Here is a 15898-nt window from a genome sequence, read left to right on the forward strand (position 1 = left end):
TTCCAATCATGAAAGGGGAGAGGATGCTGTAAATATATTTCTTATTCATTTTGTCTGTCCTGCTTATCAAAAATAACTTTCTGTTGGAAGGCTACTGAAATGAGAGGAGCAAAATAAAAAGTCGTACCCCCTCCTACATGGTTGCTCAAATAAGTACTAAAGAAAGCATTTTAAACTAAGATATTTAAGATTTAAACTAGGAAACTAAGATATCCTACATTATGTAAGGATGGCATATTCAGGATTATTATTATTATTATTATTATTATTATTATTATTATTATTATTATTATTATTATTTGAATGTTTTTGGAGCACCGAAATTCTGTGAGACGAACAATGATATGTAGAGGTTTAAGATGGGTGGTCATAGAGGAGGAAAAACCAGGATTTTTCTCTCTCTGACTCTCTAACGTAAAGATTATGTGCTGAAGGTAAGAAGCATCATCATTCTACAATAGGTTGCTTTTACGTAGAATATCAATTACTTGAGTTCTCCTCCTTCGGTCTACTTACCTTATGTAGTAAATTCAAAACAATTTCAATTCAATACAAATACATTGTAAAACTTTTCCGTAATTAAACATCTAGGGAAAGTTAAACATTTAATAGGGAAATCAGTTATCAAAATATCCAAACACGTAGATAGAAGACTATCTAGTGAGAAATATTGTGAAACTTTATAAAATTCTCCAAATTAGAATTAACATTTACTGGGAAACATTCGTTATGCGCAGCGAGCATATGGTGAGCAGTGAGCACAGGGGAAATAATTACGAAACTGTTTGCAAACAAAATTAGGGACGCTAATGCAAGTGCGACAACAGCATTTTTTCTTTTTTTGGTATCGTCATGAGTTTTACACATACGTTACAATTTGATTCTTTCCCAAATAAAAAAATAAAAAAATAACCGTAGTGTAGTGATAAAAATGATAACGGCACTTCCACGGGATCGAACCCGCTACCTTCAGCATACAGACTCGTTGCTTTAACTAACTGAGCTATTTGTTTTTTTACGTGAACTGAGCCTGTTCCGGTAAAGACGATATTTCATTACGATCGTCCCACCAATTCGTCCTTTTCCATAGATAATTTCGACAATTTGCTCTATCTTTATGTTAATACTTAGCATATATTCATATATTTGGAGTTTGCAGATAATGCATATAATAAGACATACTAGAAATATTCGTTAAAAGTTTAGTTTGTAGATTTAATCCACATTTCTCTCAATGACATAGATGTCGCTGCTTCGTGTTGAAATGCAGAATTCCCTCGTGTTCTTGAAAATTTCCCACTTTAGCAGAGTTGGTAATTCTCGAGATTTCTGTCGATTTAATGTTTTTTGCTTCTAATTTCTTTATTTTAAGCTAATATCTAACACAAATATTAAAAACGGGTTTGTTATTAACCTGTCCTGCTGGGGAAACCTTCCGAAATTTCGAACATATAAAGAAAACGGAGATATTTTCCAAAAACTTCAAAATAAAGAGACGCGTCATTTATTTTGCTCATGGTAGTACGTATATATTATCTGACATACACACACCACACTTAACATTTGTGAATGTGTCTAAATGTTGTACTCACTCTTGTGCCTGGGTCCGCCCCTGGTTAAAGCGAACTTATTATTATTTTTTTTTATCTACGTATTAGCTTATCATACGAGAAATGAATTGTTGCTGGTCCCAATTTCTGACATGATAGTCAAATCGAAGGCCAAATATTTTTTTTAAAAACTCTCAATTCAAATTTCGAGCTTGCGCTTCTACTCCTCGCTAATGCTGCGCTCACGACGATTGTTTTTACAAATATCGATTCCGTGAGGGAGCTCAGGAAGTCAACACTTACAATTACTTTACTGTTAGGTTACAGCTGAGTTGATTCACTATGTGCTACGTTATCAAATGAAATATAAACATTATATTGAAGTTTTCCAGACAACATTATTGGCGTGGACAGCAAACTGTACAGCTAATAGAAAGATGGAAAAATGAAGGGTAAACTTTAAAAAGCCCGCTCCAGTTGAAGTGTTTCTACAGACAGACAATGACACGGAGAACTAGTGGTATTAGCAAACGCTGAAACGAAGCTTGAATTATGCGCTTACTCACGTTCACTAACATGTCTGCTAACTAGGAACGCATCCCCAGCATGTACGTTAACATATAGCCACGAGAGAATATATCTCAGATTTTGAGTACAGTTTCAAAGTTCATTTCCGTAAAATGTAAAATGCAGTGATTATTATGCTAACTACCACAAATTAAATGCAAATTTAAGTTGCATACACGCAAACTACTAGGGAATGAGGGCCATGCACTAACAAAGAATACACTGGAAAATGAAATATAACAAAAATTAAAATAAGGTGATAATCGATACAAATGTAGAGGATGAATATGACGCGTCCGACCATCTCCAAGTATGGTAGAAGAAGCTATTTGTTTACTTCTTGTCAACCACTAAGAGCATTTATAAATCCATATGTGACTTTGCTATGAGCAATTAGTACATTCAAATTCAAGAGCGATGACGAACTGAAGAGTACGAAGGTACAATTGCAAGTTACAAACGTAGTCATAATAATATAGTTCAACTAAACAACAGTGAAAATAGTGGGGATATTAGAACTGATGAAAATTACATCGCTCATTTCAAAATACAGATAGAATATTAAACTTACAAGAAATGACAAAAATCAGTGAAATTTGACGTTATACTAAAAATAGTTTGGGGGGAAAGCGAGCATCCCCAGTGGGGATACTTCAGCTGACTTCTTTGGGGGGACATAATGTGATTGAGGGGGAAAACCCCCTCATCCTCCCGGTAATTCGCACCCTGTATATCATACAAGTAATTTGTTCATAACTAAGATCACGTACATTTAGGAATGTAGGAAGTTCTGAGGAAACCTTTTCGATGCCACACTGGATTTGTTTCATAATTTACGAATGATCTATCAATAGGATCAGAGAAAATGTACGGACCAATAGTTACACCATCGATTTCTTGCAGTAAATGATGAAGTGGTGGTAGTTCAATGAAATGGAAAAGCATATGCGCCACTGCAAGGGTCTCCTTAAATAAATTTCGAGTACTCGAATCACTGCTCCTTTGGCTAGGCACGTAGCCAGGATTTTGCAATAGGGGGGTCCGTAACGAAATACTGTGGTTATCACACCAGGGACTCGATCATTCTAAACTATTTTAGTGGCAACATTATATTCGTTCGTTTAGCCCGAATTTCGTAATGCTGGGGGGCTGATATGAAATACTGTGGTTACACACCAGGAGATCAATCAATGTAAGCTATTTTACTGACAACATACCTATATTGGTTTGTTAGGACAATAAAATGAGGATATGTTAGTAATTATGTTAATAAAAAAAACTATGAAGAAAGCTTGAGTATAAAGTAAAAAAGTATTGAAAAAAATATAAAAAAGTATTGAAAAAGATATAGTTTTCCAAGGACATTCGAACTCGGTTCTACTTGTCTTCCTTCTTCTTCTTTTTATCTTCGTTTAATGCCGTCAAGGATTGCAACGAGATCTCTTTTGGGAGTAAAGACATCCTATAGAATGGATTACTGTTGCCGCGAAATTCAAAATGGCTCATATTATTGGTGATTCTGGACATTTCTTAAGTTATACCTGAGAGTCTATCTTATCGAACCGGTTTATCGATCGTCATTTGTAGTCCATATTATTAACATAGAGATAGATGGAATTCCGAATGTTTCGTTACAATAATATCCATTTTCAACTTGATTCCCCCCATCCCCCGTTTCCTCCAGACAAAGCTTCTCATAAGAAAGAGTATCCGAACACTTGGTGTAGCTTTATATTTTGACGCTGATTCATCTTTTTCTCGTTTCCTTTTGTTTCATCCTTCGTTAATATTTTTCATTTCTGGATCCGAAGGGGGAGGTCCGGACCCCCAGGACCCACCCCTTGGCTACGTGCCTGCTTTGGCCCTATATTGGCATTAGTGCCATCGTAGCTGATAGCTACCACATCTGATAAGTCCATATTATTTTCTGCTAATTCGCCGCAGATGGAACTAGCAATGTTCGTTGCTGATCCGGTCAGAGGCTTGGCCAAGAAATTTGTTACCCGGTTTTTCAAGGATACAATAATGTTCTCCCATCGTCATATCTCTGTGACTTACAGACTAAGGCTGTTCCGATAATCGAGTAATCGATAACAATTCGATAAAATTTCAAAACCACTTCGTCCTAAAGAATTTTATCGAACTCTCGAGACTCTCGAATTGTTTAAGACTCTTGAAACCATTTGAGGCTCTCGAAACCATTTGAGACACTCGAAATGTTAGAAACATTCGGCGAATTTGAGAAACTCGAATTGTTTGAAAGCAGTAAATACTGAAAGATCTGGAAGAAACAATGCAATCGATGTTATCATAGGTGTAGGCCTATTACACATGTACTACATGTACACAGGGTGTTCATTTTAAAGTTGCCTCCCTTGAAATGAAGTGAGAGAAGAGTTTCTACCCACATGTCTTGAAGATCAATGTTTATGTATGTACAAAGATTAAGTAGTCTGTCAGGGAAGAGAGAAAGAGAGAGAGAGAGGGACAGATAGACAGATAGACAGAGAAAGGAAGATAAAACATGCATCACCTGAAGAGGATTGGAATCCAAGACACCATGGGTCTTATGCAGAGTCGTTCTGACCTGTGAGTAGTACCATATTAAAGAGTTCGACTAACATATGTTTCCTGCAGTAGTCAGGTATTTAGTATGACGCTAATCATACGTCAAAACGACTCTGCGTAAGGCCCCATTAGTCAACAAATTGCCACTTTACCGATTGCGTCAACAGAGTAGGCAGAAAAAGGAAAATTTTGTATCTGGTTTAGAGGATTTAAATTAAAATTCTGGACGGGGACAGCTGCTGATATAGGTAGAGGTAAGGAAGTTCGATAAGGCTGAAGACTTATCGAACTTCGGTTTTGAGAATTTATTATCCGATACTTGAAACTCTTGGAGTATTTGAGATTGTCTAAATTTCGTGTAATACGTATCTGGACTTCGAGTATCATTGAAACAAACTGGAAATTTTGGGTGCGAAGCTCCCTATAGATCGCGCTGTCTGTTTGTATGTGATGTCCGACGATAACTTTCGAGTAGTTTGTACGATTTTGATGGAACTTAACTTCAAAATGTTCCTCTTTTCTTTCATCATACACCTATTGTTTTTGGTTGCCTTACGATAAGGAGAACTCCCTTGAATTCGAGTATTTGTTCTTTCTTTGGGTGTATTCGTGATGATATGACTATTTTAATATTATTATTTTCTCACTATTAATATTACTTCTGCTTCTATTACTATTACCACTATAATCGTTTACTGTCATTTTTGGATCGGACGTTTAATACGTTTCACTAGTATATTTCAGCCTTTTTCCTTTCTTCATAGTAGACTCATGGTATTATCTAGGTTATGTGCAGTAGGTAGATTTTACACCAAATTATTGATGTGTTTTAGATTAGTTTAAAGTTATACAACCCAATTAAATTTTAACTACAAAGCGAATACTGCTATGGTAATGGAAAACTAAATTTTATTACATTACTAAAGGTCTCTTTCCATCAAATACTTGCCGTATGTGAATGAAAAATAAGGTACACCCGCACTTCCGCCAATGTTCGCCACTTTTTTTTTACCATCATCTTGTTGCCCTCCATTTTCTTCTCTGCTGCCATTTTGAAATGCATATGATCACGTACTTCAGTAATACTTAACGATTAGAAATCGGGACTTGAAACCTCCGTTCTATGATCAAAATTTGTTTGGCCGCCATCTTGAAATGCCTATGACCACGTTCCGCATTCGGACCTATTTCTCCCTCTGATGAGAAGGTTCGCAGAAGAACCCTCATTTTTGCCGTTTTCGAACATTCCTTTTGGCACCGAGCTCCTTAGTGGCTAAGCGGTTAGTGTACGCGTCTTTGGCGTGGAAGACCCGGGTTCGATTCCCGGCGGGAGCGCATGTTGTTCGGATTCAACGTTAATCAGTAGGTCCACGTCTCCTATAGCCTCGCTGCTGAACGGGACGTTAAACTTAAAACCAACTCAACTCCTTTTGGCACCACCGGAGCCCGCCTCCATGAAATTTTAAGCCTGGAACCTCTAGGTGACTCGTGCAAAGAATCACTCGATTCGGTTCACCAGTTTACAATATTAGCGTGATTATACTTCGTCACTTTCCCGTTGCCTTTATTTTCTTTTAGCCACCATGTTGAAATGAAATGGTGCGACTGACAACTTTTACCGTGCCGATTCTGTTCTCTGTGACACTAACTTACAATGTTAATGCTTGCAAAAGCTGATTGCTTTATCTGGTTCCCTTTGCATGTCACACACACACACATATACTCGCGAGCCGTTACTTTAGCCCGTCCCTTCTTATAGGGTGGGCTAAAAAGGAGAGAAAATGGGTCAGAGCGGACTGCCCGACAGCTATAAGGTTTGAATCCCAATGTTTTGGAAAGCCATGTTAACATCTAATAGCATCCATCCCCTCTCCTATGGGGCGATATTGATAAATTCTAAATCTTTGAAATTACTGGTAAAATAACAAGCATTAATAAGCACTTTTCCCTTCATACCTGACAATTATTCTTATTTTCCGCATTGTTACCGGCACTTAAGATTTCATGGCAACCTTGCTAGTGTAACCACTTCGTGTAATCTGGTCGCTATTCGTGGTCCTACCAATAAGTATTCTCCTGAGACTGGAACTTACCTGGACAGGACGATGAAGAACCTCTCCAAGAAGAATTACAAACTGTTCCCAAATCGCTCGTCGGTCTCATTGATGAGATGAGCATTAGGCGCCGAGATGTTCGGATGCCTCCTCTCGAAAACCTCACGGACGATCAGACGGTCATCCAGACCATAACGCACACAAACATCACTCATACAAACAACGAAAACGCACTAGATTAAATGACACTATACTTATTTATTAGAACACTATCATATATATATATATATATATATATATATATATATATATATATATATATATATATATATATATATATATAGCGAAGAGTAATGAACACAACACTAAACACTGAATATGTGTAATAATTTTCGTCACGGAAATCACACTTTGTCCTTTAAAGGCAATAGAGCCCTTTATACATATACGAGATTATAATTTAGATTTCACGATAAATGCTTCTCTCACACCATTGACGCACTTGGGGGATTAGCACTGGGGAAAAGTTGTCTGGATCGTCCCACGGTGAATCCAGTTGCTGCGCCAACAACCCTGCAGCGAAAAGATGAGTCTTCAGCAAATTAAACAAGAAATCCTCCAAAGTAGAATGCTGATGTTGGAGGGCGCGTATATAACTTTTTAGCGCACTAGGTTTGTGAACCTGGGACTTCACTAGTTGGGGCTAGCCGTAAGAAAACGTCCTTCGCCGGCTAATAGCTTGTGCCCCTTAACACACAATCGTACTTGGTTCCCAACGCAACGTGTGTAGTGGCTGCGTACCGTATCGGAGTCAAAACTCCCTTAGCACAAAAGCTCAAGGTACGGGTTGCAATGGTCAACTAAAAGTGTTGGCAGTTCATTCCAAAAATCACTCAGTTAACTCACCTGTATGCACATACAAACAGAATACGGAAAACAATTTATGTTAATTTTAGTCAACTGCCTATAATGCACTAGACACGGCGATAACTCTGGCGTGAGAAAGTACAGATAAAGAGCTACGAAACAACGCAGTTGGTGCCACTTTGGTCACTGGAACATCTGGTCAGCCCGTATTTCTCTAATCTATTGCAATATTTCCATAAGCGATTAAAGAAAACACTTAATTCAGTTCCAAATAACTATAGAATATATACTGTGCATATAATAAGTCAGGGAGAAACACTGAAATGGTTCGTCACTAACTGAAATGTTCTCACTAAAAGCAAAGTTTTAAATATATATATATATGAGAAAACGATGAAAGACTTCTTTGTCCAATTGTGTGGGAAAGAAGCAATTCCCACCGAAGAAAGAACTTATATGCGTCGCAGAATAAAGTATAAATCGAAAATAATGATCACTGTCTTTACGAAATATACAGGGTGTCCACAAAAAATCCTTCTATAACCTGGTGGCGGTTATACTAGCAAAGCGTATTAGCTTCCTGCACGCCGAAGCTAGGGATCCTTGATTCGAATGTCAGTCAGGCATATATATTTCTTTTGGCGCCATTAGCCTCGCGCATAAGAGACGGGCCTAAAACCACATCAAAAACAGAAACCATGGTTGACAAAATTTGGTGACATTTGAAAACTTTTGAATACTCGACTAATGAAGTTTCGTAATGGTTCGACAGTAGCCGAAATGTCAGTATATATTGAAAGTTTGGATAATGCTTGAAATTTCGAAAATAGCCAAAATTTCAAGAATACGAGGAATTTTGTTAATATTCGAAGTTTCGAGTATACCCGAAATTTCAGTAATGATCAAATTTTCAAAATTACCTGAAATTTTAATCACTGGAACTTTCAAATATCCGAAACTGTGATAATATTAAACTTTTCGATAATACACGAAACTTCGATAATATTCGTACTTTCAATTAGTGATGGGTAGTTCGGGAACGGTTCGTTTCAAAAGAACGAATCCTTTAGTGAAATGAAAGGATCGAATCTCTGAAAGGAATAGGATTGACTGGCGGAATGAAAAAACGGATTCGCTCAGCGGAAGGAAGAGACGGATTGAGACAGTGGATTCGGTTAATGGAACTAAAGGACGGAACCAAACAACACAAGTTCAAGAATAGACCCAGTTGATGAACTGATATAGATGGAATCAGATAAGAGCAATACTGCAAAACAGATAGACAATGTATGACAGAGAGAAAATAGGGTCTACTGCGCATGTCTACAAACAACCAAGCCTTTATGTGATTTTTGTGTCCCTCCTAATAATATTCTGATCACGAAACTCTTCTATCAATGAGGGCAGTGGGGAGGGTGGCAACTAGTCTTATCGGAATCTTTCTTGACTTTCTTCTCTTCCACAGGTGTTCAGGATTACCTGGTCTACTGATTCTTTTGTATTGCAATTCAGAAAGTGAGTTTTTTTGTGTAAGAGAAAGTACCTTAAAAGTATGACAGTAAGATTATGACAAGGTGCATCTTCATGTATCCTAAGGTAAAATTCACAATCGATTGTTTGATTGGGTACTAACATTACAGTTCAATACAAAGGCTATATGGAATAAGCCTTATTTCATAAAGTGAGATTCAAAACATTTCTCTTACTTTTCTCACAGGCAAGTACCCTCAATGGAATCGAAACCGGAACCATACGAATATTAACCACTTCGCTTAGCTCTAAGTTAAATTAAAAGTTTGTTTCGTTACGAATAAATTGGTGGTAAAGTGGTGAATATATATATATATATATATATATATATATATACACGGACATCTGAAATTATACGAACTTGGAGCTTGAAGCCATCTTGACGAGCCTTTGCGTACGCCACTGGGTGAACTATGTGAACTACCCTGTGGGTGGGTGCTACTTCTTGTAGATAGACGCACTCAGGACAGATACAAATTGTACATAATATATGATTGTCTCCTTCTGATGCAAGGCTATTTGTGTAAGTATGGGAGCCTGAGTAAGCACTGACATATCAGTACAAATTGTCGTGATAATGGCCTTCTGATTATCAATCAAAGGATCATTATCTCGTGGGTCCACAAGAGGAAGGTAATTTAATGAGCTAACTTCGGTAGAGACATAATATATATATATATATATATATATATACTTTGAGACTCTTGAATTTCAATTTCAAATGGTTACATAATAAACCAATTAATTTCCGTATACAGACATGACTAATAACCAAAATACAAGAAGCACGCCCGATTTGTAGATCTGCATCGGCCTTCCTTCCTTGTGTTACCTGCCTTGTGAGAACGCAACAACTTAATCACACAACTTATGTGGAAAATTTCATACCCCTTTTCATTAGCAAATTCCGAATTTTAACAAGACATATCGGATGATTATTTACGAAAGCGCGAATAGGATATATAAATTCTTCATAAAGCTGGAAGCGCAACTCTTTGTTTTACAGTAAAGAAAGGATATCTATATTCGTGGTAGTAAATAAAATAAAATAATCTTCTTTGCAGTAAGCGAACTTATATATTAATTTGTCAGTATTGTATGATTAATTTATCAAATATGTTTGCTGGAGAAATGTATTTTATCAAATACAAAATTAGTTCGATGTATAGATTTCTAATTACATGGTTATTTGCATGTATTTCAGTCCAAATTCACACCCATACAAGTGTTACTGATTAGTCTAGACATTTTAAACCGGCAAGACTTAGAAGTATTTGTTTTGGAACTACAAAAAAAAAAAAAAAAAAAAGTTTTACACCAAATCATTAAATTTAACATTTACATGTCTAACAAATGTCGCATTTTTAATTATTTCGTCATATCTTCATGTTTAAAATAAAATTAACAAAACCTCTAAGATATAATATCGAACCTTTAATCTTAAAGTTTCAGAAGTTCTTTATGAAGATTCAGTGCCTCGCCGCGTTCGGCTACCGGCGACACATTCACGTCTTTCAGTTTAGGGCGTATATAAAGAACAGAAGGAAAATGCAATTCCCTCTACATAGATCGGCTTGAATTGTGATGGATCTGGGCTCACTTTTTTTGGACATAGTCTGAGCGAGTTTCCAAGCTTACGTGGAGAGAGGAGTATCACTTCAGAATTGAATTCCCAAAGGTGGTTACACATCAGATGTGCGCCTCAACGCACGTCGCACATGAGTGAAATTCCAAAATACACCAGTTGCGTTGCTGTTTGTCGAGCGCCATCTTGAATTTACTGCCCTCTAACATAGTGATCAAGGAATGGATGTTGAAACTTGTAGGGAAGAAACAAAAAATTAATGCATTTCCCGACACCTTATGTATAAAGATATTGCAAACAGTTTTCATTTTAATTGAAATCACAGATTTTTTTTGTAGACACGCTTATCTAATAAGAAATGAAATGTTATTTGACTTCATCGTATATTATGTTGTAAACTTAATTTCGGAATTGTAATTTTGCAAGGTAATAGGCAGTAATGAGAAAAAATTGTAAATCGTACCACCATGCTGTTGAACGGTAAAATAAATATTATGTTCATAATTACATGTTAGAGCTCAATCAACATATTGCAAATTTTCCCCTTGCTCTTTTGAACAAGAATAAGAGAGATAATAGCGAACAAAACTGAATTTGGTATTTCAACCGATTTAATTCTTTTATGCAGGGGTGCCCACAAGGGGGGGCTATGACGCAAACTGCGTCATTGAAATATTTGGGGGGGGTTAAAAATCTATATAAATATGTTTGGCGGGGGGGTAAAATTAATCGAAAAGATTTTTTTTCATGGAAGAATACCTATAGATAGACAATTGCGGGGGGGTGCGTCATGGACATAAGGGGGGGTGGGCACCACTGTTTTATGACCTATACCCGCAGAAAAAAATGTTTGGTATCTGTCTGTTCGCTAGTCATCTATTTTCTGCCCATCCTTTGATAACATTACTATATGCCAATTTTTTTTAGATCTTCATGAGACTCATAGAGTAGATTTTTCAACTTTCAGCTCTTTCTTCAAGAATGAGGATAATAAAAAAAACCGAAAACTGATAATTGAAATTCTATTTATTCCCAAAAAAACTCAAACAATTTTATTTAGATTTAAAAATTAGAGATTAGTATATAGTGTATATTTTTTCAACCGTTTGATTTGGGTGACATTCATAAGTCCTAAACGGCATAAGTCCTAAAAATATAGGCACAAGACCTAAATTTTAGGTCTTGAGCCGTTTAGGACTTGTACATTTTAGGACTTTTGCCGTTTAGGACTTCTGCCGTGAAATGATTTTTAGGACTTGTGCCCTTTAGGACTTGTGCCGTGAAATGATTTTTAGGCCTTGTTCTGTTTTGGTCTTATGCCGTTTACATCTTGTGCCCTTTTCATTCACTTGCTTTAGTTCTGAAATTCACCACCACCACACGAAATTGCGACGATGCAGCAACTAATAGGGATAATGTTACGAACGTAGCTAATTCCAACGGTAACAGTCATATTTATACTACTAAGATTATTATTCTCATTATCTGTTCTGCACTTATACACGAATTACATAATATAACCTATTTCATTCTAAGAATTAATGATATAATTGGTTAAGAAATTCGTTTCTTTCAAATGGAGATACGAGAATCCCAAGACAAATTCCTTTTAAAAAAAGAATTAAATAAAAAATTATTAAAAAGCATAATTTACCAACTTCTGAAACCAAGCAAACATTCAAAATTGCAATATATACTGTGTGAAGTGTATTTTATTAAGAGTAGGAAAAAAACTTAATTAGGACAAAAGCTCACTAGACATTTCACAAGTGAACATTAAATACCAACTGTATACATTAAGAACGCAGTAAATTTAAAATTGAACAAAGAACATTTATTATGCAATACAGTTACTATATTTCACAGTGAGCTTTGATAGAGTTGATATGTATAAGCAAAAAAAAAAAAAAAAAAAAAATCAACAAATAACGTTAAATTACTAATATAATATGCAATACAATACGTTTGCAGAAACCACCACAGAGTCATTTAGGGGTGTAACCTGCAAAATTTTCTAGGGGAGCAGGCTTTTTATATATTAAAACCAAACAAAAAGTTTATTTCCAGATTACGAAAGCTTCAACACTTCCCTTTCTGCCTTATCTTTGAATGTGGGGAATTCTGTACAGGGAGGGATTTCTTCTAGAAAATTTTTCTTCTTAATTGTGAGAGATTCTGTAAGAATAACTATTTCTTCAGGTTTCATCATAAATTATAAATGTTATTCTACTTGTTCTTCTCGGAAAAATGAGTAGATACAGTTTTGTTATTAGCAGTATTATTCACATCTATTTTAGTAAAAATGAATGTGATTTTTAAAATACCTAGAGAGAAATGGAAAATTGATTGATACAGTTGCAAGAAAGTCGTTTGACATTGTAACTGAAACAAACATAAAACAAACTTAATTCGTTCTAATATAAAGTAATATCAAATCAAAATTTTTCTCTGCACTCTAAAATTTTCACTGCTTTGCAGGGGCGTAGACAAGGCTTTTTGAGGGCATGTTTTACTAAAATGTCTATAATCATATCTAAAATTAGATATAATTTACAGAAAAGTAGTGATTTCGTGGGGCAGGAGCTCTGGATTGCCAAGGCCTGCATTCTGTGTATGACTCTGCTGCTCTGAATTGTCATAAACTCCTCTTCAAATGTAAGAAGTATAATGTAATTAAGAAACGTATAACATAGAATACAACATATGTATAGAAAATATGTTATTATAAAGAAGAAATACAGTAGAAAATAATTATAAAACATAATGTTGAAGGACAAGCTTTTTAAAAAAACAATCATACTTGAATGTAAAATGTACTTTTAAAATAATTTTCCATTTATGCAAGGCTACAAACAAGAGAGGAGTGCCATCTGGTAGCCACTATTCATCTCTTCGAATCAGAAAACTATGAATTTGACACCAATATTTTTCGTATTCTATTACTTTTTTTTTTTTTTTTTACTTATAACCCCTTTCCCTCCCTGGAATGGTTTCAGTGTATTAGCCCCCACAGCAGATTGTTGTGATCGTAATTTAAACGTATAGTAAATTCGTTTGAAATTCCTCCAAGAGTCAATTTGTTGCACTGTACGTTTTTTTCTGAGCCAAACTCTCTAAATATATATACATACATTACAGTAAGAACTGAATTTTGTATTAACGCCTGACTGTCGTCCTTGTGCAAACATTCATGACGATATGCCGTAGGGAAATGAGTTGCATTAAGGTTGTAAGATTTAATATCAAGTTTGAAACATCGCAAGTTGAAGAAACGCATGTAATAACAACTATCATATTTGAAAATAATTTCGAATTAAACTAGCTGTGACTACATTACTTCAAAATTGAACTTGTGGAATGCACAGTATGAGCGTAGCTCAAAGAAAATAATCAATAAGAATGTCTTGATTCGAAGCTCGGACCATACACGTAGGAGTAACTTACATTAACCATTCACCTAACAGACAATGACGCACAGGGTTTGGCACTACTTTATCAGATGGTTCTATCAAATGTAACCTAATTAACACAATAGTAACAAATTTTACTGCCCTAAAAAGTGTTCTGAACAAGGAGAAGTTCATTATGCACATTCTAAGTTACAAGAGGTTTATATCCTATCAGAACGGCGCATCCACCAAGTCAACTTTTGGAATATTCCATTAAGTTAGCTTTCAACGTAGCTAAAGGAAACGTATGTGCAAGAGTACAGAGTTCACCGTAGCAGGATGGATAAAGTCATGGTTCGATAAGTACAAGGTTCGCGGTTCGAAACCCGTCTCGCAAGCTTCAGTTTTTTTTTAAATTTTTAATTCCTCAGATTTCAAGATCTTTCTCTCCATTCGTAATCATCTGATGTTCTCAAAAGTGTTCTCCACCTTAATTCGACAACTGCCTAATGTGATCCTCACAGTGAGAAACCTTCCCTTCTTCTGTTTCACAAAATCACAATTTTCGTCATAATACGAATGCTGTCCGATCATTTTCCCCCAGTTCTAAATCTGTGTATATAAATCATTCCTCTCTGTCTCCATATTTCAATCTCTCTCTCTGTCTGTCTCTCTCAATGTCACCCAGGAACTCATATGGCTTGAGATCAAACCTTCGACTCTTGAAACTAAATGTAAGCTCTCTAGCAATGTGCTATCGTAACTCTATAGGTTTATTGCTAAAAGCAGCGCCATTTTAGATTTTATTTGGGGGAAGGGGAGTCTCAGCCAACAAAAATTTTTCACTTTTTTATTAGTGTATTACTATATATTTGCTCAAACAATATGCATTTATGAAGCTCAAGAAAGGCGAAATTACACCCTCCTGTCCTGCCCAAATGACGCTCTTAGAACATTTTCTTGCAATTACTGAAAATAAATGAAATGAATCATTGAATAACACTCATTTCTGTCCGTAGATATTCTCGAGCTCTGTGCGTGCATTACAGACTTTAGGAAACACAAAACTTACTGCCGTTATTGGCAATTTCCATAGATTTCTTAGGGAGCATCTTACTAGCTTGCAGTCTTTAAAGAAGGGAAAGAATGAAACTAAAGGTATTAATAAAGCTATGGGAAGATTGTATGACTTTTTTTTTTTTTTTTTGAAAAAATAGGCTCTTTAAAGATTTTAGAACAAATAAATGATAAATGCTATTTTAGAGCTTTAACATTGTAAACTCGATTCCTGTTTTTTTTTTTTCGTCTGAATGGAAAGAGTGTACTACGTCACACACACTGCTTTAGAAAAGGAGAGTAGGAGGAGGGAGAGAGTTGGATTGAAGACAAAAAATAACTAATCGATCGAGACGTATTTCTGGATTGCATAAGAAAACGGGGCAAGAGTTTGTTATTAATTTGGACTTAAAATTTTTGTAACAATTTCTAAGCCGCGGATTATACATATTGGGTACAAATATTTGGTACCGTTTTGATTATAATTGGAAAGAAAATGTGTTGTCCGGGCCAGCTTGTCGTCAACCTGGCCCGCTATAAAAAATTCTAATTTCTCGAAATTAGTGGAGGTAGAAATTCTAATTTTGTTGATACAAATTGATACATATAGAGTACAAATTTTTGGTCCCGTTTTGATTCGAATTGTAAAGAAAAATAAGTTATGCGAGTAAGTTCGACTCGCCATCAAAAATTCACAATTCTTGAAATTGGTGGGAGTACAAAGCCTAAATT

The sequence above is a fragment of the Thermobia domestica genome, unplaced genomic scaffold, assembly GCF_964235325.1.
Source record: "Thermobia domestica unplaced genomic scaffold, izTheDome1.hap1.1 HAP1_SCAFFOLD_269, whole genome shotgun sequence".
Taxonomy (NCBI): domain Eukaryota; kingdom Metazoa; phylum Arthropoda; class Insecta; order Zygentoma; family Lepismatidae; genus Thermobia; species Thermobia domestica.